The sequence below is a fragment of the Sciurus vulgaris genome, assembly GCF_902686455.1.
Source record: "Sciurus vulgaris genome assembly, chromosome: 7".
Lineage (NCBI taxonomy): Eukaryota > Metazoa > Chordata > Mammalia > Rodentia > Sciuridae > Sciurus > Sciurus vulgaris.
Window position 1 is genome coordinate 111,996,526 of NC_136467.1, and position 6,000 is coordinate 112,002,525.

Sequence of the window (6,000 nt, forward strand, 5' to 3'; positions counted from 1 at the left end):
TTTTTTTTTTTTTTTTGGTGCTGGGGATTGAACCCAGGACCTTGTGCATGTGAGGCAAACACTCTACCACTGAGCTACATCCCCAGTCCCAGAATGGAGAATCAGATTGGAATAGTATAGCCAGCAAGGCCTCCCTGAAGAGGAGCCAGCCATGGACGGGAGAAGAGCATCCCAGATGAAGTTTATGGATGGGGAAACCTTGTCATGTTGGGAGACCCTGGAGGATGTCCTCAGAGGTGAAGGGTGAGCATGGCCCCACATGAGGTCAGGAGAGCAGACAGGGCCCAGGCTCTGGAAGGGTAGGCCAGACTAGGAGACTGGGAATATGTTTTCAGTATAATGAGAAGGGTCTTCAGTAGTGGGGTTATATGATCCAATTCATCTTGTGAATCCTAAAGTAGCAGAAGTTTTCTGGTTTTGTTTTTGTTTTCCCCTAAAGCCAGAGTCCTAAATGCTCTAGATAGTCACTAACACAGGGACCTGACCCCTCTTGCCCACTTCCAGCTTGCAGTGTTTATCACTGGAGTCTCATCCACCAATGAGTTCTCAGCACTGACGTCCATGGGCAGTGTCTTATTGTAGTTCTAGAAAAAAAGAAAAATCCCTTCCCCTTCCCATTTAGAAAACCTTGGTGCAGGAAAGGGGGACAGGGCAGATGATAATGGATAATAAGTCCATGATTCAGGAAAACATTCATTTAGCTGCTGGTACAGAGTGTCCCTGCCAGAAGCCACCATGCGGAGCATCACTGAACACTTGGCAGACTCGCACCTCAAATTTATGCAATGTGAGAAAGGGAACATTTCAAGCAAAAGTTTTCTGTCAAACTTGTTCATCTGCTCCTCTCAAAGCTATTCTGGGGAAGGTTATTGAAGTTGATGCAGGAGCTTATGTGTCTCTAAAAGGAATTTCTATCCAGGGTTAATTGTGAGCGCGCACACACACACACGTGTGTGTGTGCACACGCGCGCATGCACGCATATTTGCTATAGGTTGAAAATAGGAAACCCAGACTAGGCTGAAATGGTGGGAAAACATTATACTAAAAATTTCAGACATAATACCTCCCTTGGTTATTTTACATTATTTTCCATTCTCACCCAATAGTTGAGTTTGAAAATGTTTAGGGTTGGTCAGTACCATGGGGCCTCCTTGACTAGTTCCCGTCGCTAGTCAAATCGTTACTGCTTCCAAGCAGCCTCACTTGCCTAAGAGATCATTTCATTTCAAGGCAGGATTCCTAGGCGTCTCTCCATTGTTCCCAAGTTCGACATCCCCACAGTCCACCTGATGTGCTGCACCCGGGGTACAATGGTTGGAGTCCCAGCTTTCCTCTTCAGAGTAGATGTCCCCACATAATGGGGGTGTGGGTAGCTCACGACACCCCACTGCATGGCCAGACACTGCAGCTGGAAAGACGGCCCCACCCAAGGAAAGCCTGCATGGTGTGAGTAGTCAGTGGGACCGCCATGCCTGGCCTTTGCAGTTCCAGATCTACCTGTGGGATCGTCTGAAGCCTCTGTATCTCAGTTCAGTTCTTCCCTCTGACAAAATCCGATCCCTGTGCCCCCTCACAGGTGTGGCCCCTAAAGGCTCCTACTATACTTCCTGCATGTACATCGCCTGTCAGAGTCTGTGTCCTGCAGAACCTAGTCTAATGCCCCCCAGTGACTTCTCTCCATCACTTGGAGCCATCCGGAATTGTACAACTCTTTCCATTGATCATCGCCTTTGCACACCAACTTTGGATCAATTCTACTAAGGCTTAGCAGCTTTACCAAAGCAACACAGCAAAGTCCTGCCCACTTCTTTGTGTTGCTATACTGAGTTCAGGATGGGTATGGTAAAAGTGCAAGTGACATGACACAAAGTCCCACAGTGGAGAAAAGGGGACTTCCCCAGTCACCCTGTGGCATGAGAAGGACAAATATATCTTCTCTGCTGTTGCCAGGAGCTCTCTTGGAAAACACAGAAGGGCCTGCAGCAGGCAGGACGAACCCCAATTCTGGCCTGTGTGCCACCCTCAGTCCACCTCAAATGGTGTCCCCACCTCCCTGTCAACCTTGTATATGAGAAAGGAATAGGGATTCTGTGTGGGGCTTTAACAAGCTGCCAAAGCACCTGCAACTCATGTCCTCCCCTGTAAGATGGGTATAAAAATTTACCTTTGTTATGAGACTTAAGATAATACTAATAACAGTAGCAATTACTGGAGAGAAGTAAAGCCTAAAATCACAAGTTTTGCTGCCACGTGACCTCGGTTTAAGTTCCAGTTCTGCCACTTAGTGAACCCATGGTCTTGAGCAAGTTTCTTATCCTAAGTCTCGGTTTGCACATCTACCAAATGGGAAGCATGATAGCACCTGACTCATAGTTAGGCGAGATTAGAAGGAAAGTGCATCAAGCACTGGGCAACTGGAAGCACAGCCACACTCTTCATGCCTCAGGCCCCACCTGTGGCGCTTAGCACTCCTATTCTTGGTCAGTTTCTGATGGTGCTTAACATTGTTTGCATACGTAACAGTCTTGATTCAGTGGGTGCTTATTCTGTGGCAGGACTCGGTTCTAAGTTCGCTATGTTTTTATTAAAGTCTCTCAATGATTTCATAAGGAAGGATTGATGTCCCCATGTATGCACATAGCACCTTAAGCTCAGAATCAAGTCCTTGATACTCAGAATGTGGTCCACACACTGCAGCGGCTGCAGCAGCATCCTGTGCAGCAAGTTAGAGATGCAGTCTCAAGTTCCACCCCTGACCTAAGGGATCAGAATTTACAATTTAACAAGATCCTCCCTCCCCAAAATTCCTAGTACTTTAAAATTTAAGAAGTACTCACTGATCAAGGGCATGAATACCTCCCAGCAGAGCTTTACTGGGACATACTTTTAACAGCTTCTGTGTATACAGTACCCACTTTAAAAAGTAGTGGAAGTATGTAATTTCCATTCATCTGGTAATTATTAGTTCAACTAATAAGGATCTGAAGGCTCGAAACCAAGAGCAGATGATGAGCTACGAACAGTAACCAAGTCTTCTCTGTACCTTCCACAAATGGATGTTACTTAAATACAGTACATTCCAACTGAGTTACTTTTTGGCATGCCTTAGCGAAAGGGTAGATCATATTATTATGATTAACTGAAGTTTGGATTAAAATGGAGGAGGAGGAGAACCTATTAATAAGGAAGACATATAAAGAAATATGCTAATTTTACAGATGTCTATTAGTAGAAAATGTGTCTTATCTTCAGCATACAACTGCAGCACTGGTACATGGCAGAGGACCTGACAGTCCCAGGTCACACTGCCTACAAGACAGGCAACTCAAACTCTCAGGACCATCAATTCTGTCACCTACACTGCCACACCCCAGAGGGGAGATCAGAGATACTTAAACATTTCCAAAGTTAAACCTGATGCTGAACTTTGCAGGTGACGTTTGGTCCCTTGCTTGGGATATACATGTTTATTGCTGGACACAGGCAAGTTTTTTCCACTCCACTTTTCCCCATGCTAGGAAGACCCAACTCCTTCTTCTGGGTATAGCCTGACACCATCCCCCATTCTCTCTTTCACACAAGTCTTCTTAATCTCTGTTTTATATAGGCCTTCTGGGATTTTAACATGGCTTTGCCAAATTATGATTGTAAGCAACTGACAAATAGTTCAAACTGTGTGAACTTGGTTTCCTGCCCTTAACTTGGGAGTCAGGTTGTATTATGTGAAGTGTTAAGACATCAAGGGACTGGCAAGCTATTTAGCATATACTTTGTGTCTTTACACTTAGGATGTTTTAGAATCATCTGTCTTCCAGGTAGTGGCATCTGTACTTCCTTTGGGAATCCACTTCCCTCCTACTCCAGGACCTGGCTGTCAGCTAGAAATACACAGAACTGAGTTCCAGTACCTTCCCATGCCTGCCCAATCTCCCAGCCCCAAGGAATGATTCAGGGATGGTGATGTGATCTAAACCAAGTGAATAAGAACTAATATCAGGATTGTTGCTGGTACTAAAGGGAAGGAGAACATATTTCTACTTCAATTGCTAAATTGAACAATATAAATCTGAAGGGCCAAAAGCTACCATGTGCACAGGCTTCCCCTTAGAAAGAGGACAATACAAAAGAGTTGAAAAAACTAATGCCAAATATTCCAAAGGATTGAAACACTTTCAAACTCAACTCATTCTGCAAGGCCAGAATTATCCTGTTACCAAATCAGTCAAGGACATGATAAAAAAGAAAAAAGAAAGAAAAAAAAAAAGAAAAACTATAAATCAACATCCCTGGGGAGCATAGATCCAAAAATTGTTAACATAATACTAACAAATCAAATTCAACAGCACAGCACAAAGATCATTCACCATAATCTAGCTTTTATCCCAGGAATGTGAGGATGGCTTAATCCATGTATTATGCTTTGGATCTTAAATATCTTCCAAAAGGCCCATAAGCTAAAGGCTTGGTCACCAGCCTGTGGCACTACTGAAAGATGGTAGAACCCTGAAGAGGTAGGGCCTACTGGAAGGGAAGGAGGTTGGACCCAGACCCACTCCACATGCTCTCTGATTGCTTCCTGGCTGCCATGAAGTGACAGTTTTGCTCCACCAGCTACTCCCCACCATGTTCTGCCTCAACACAGGCCCAAAAGCAACAGAGCCAACCGACTATGGACTGAAACCTCTGAAACCATGAGCCAAAATGAACTTTTCCCCTTTAAGTTGATTCTCTCAGGCATTTTGTCATCCAGGGAATGCTGATCTATATAATGTGCAAATCAAAAACATAATATATTTTATCAACAGAATGAAGGATAAAAATCATAGGATTATCTTATACAGAAAACAGTATTGGATAAAATTCAAAATCCCTTCATGATAAAAACCTTGAACAAATTAAATACAGAAGTATAGTAGTTCAACATAATAAAGGCTGTATATATGCTAAATCCAGAGTCAACGTCATAATGGGGGAAAGGCAGAAAACATTTCTTCTAAGATCAGAAGCGAGGCGAGGATGTCAATTCTCATCATTCTTACTTAAAATAGTTCTAGAAGTTTTAGACAAAGTGTTTAGGTAAGAGAAAGATACAAAAGGCTCACAAATAGGAATGGAGAAGTCAAACTATTCCTGAAAACCTATAGACTCCTCCACAAGACTATTAGAACTGATCAACAAATTTAGTAAAGTACCAGGATACAAAATCAACATACAAAAATCAGTAGCTTTTCTTTATACCACTAACGAATTTACTGAGAAAAAAATTGTGAAAGCAATCCAATCCACAATAGTTACCAAAATAACAACCACCACCTAGGAATAAATTTACCCAGGGAAGTGAAAGACCTCTGCAATGAAAATCACAAAACACTGATGAAAGAAATTGAAAAAGATACAAAAGGATGGAAAGACCTCCCAACTTTGGAATTGGAATAATTAATATCAATAAAATGTCCCTACTTCTTAAAGCAACATACAGATTCAATGCAATACTCATCAAAATCTCTATGACATCCTTTGCAGAACTAGAGATAAGAATTCTAAAATTCATATGGAAGCACAAAAGAACCTGAATAGCCAAAGGAATCTTGATTCCAAGACAAACAAAAAGAACTATGGTAGCCAAAACATCATGGTATTAGCTTAAAAACAGACACAGAGAGCAATGGAACCGAATAGAGAAACCAGAAATAAACACACATATCTACATCCAACTGATTCTCAACAAAGGTGCCAAAATCACACCTTGGAAAAAGAATAGCCTCTTCAATAAACAGTGGTGAGAAAACTGGATATTCACATGCAGAAGACTGAAACTTGACTCATCTCTCACCCAGTACAAAAAATCAATTCAAGATCAATCAAAGACCTACTAGAAGAAAACGTGGGGGAAATGCTTCAAGACATTGACATAGAAAATGATTTCTTGACTAAGACCCCAAAAGCATAAAAGAAGTCAATTTTTGACAAATGAGAGTGCATCAAACTAAAAAGTTTCT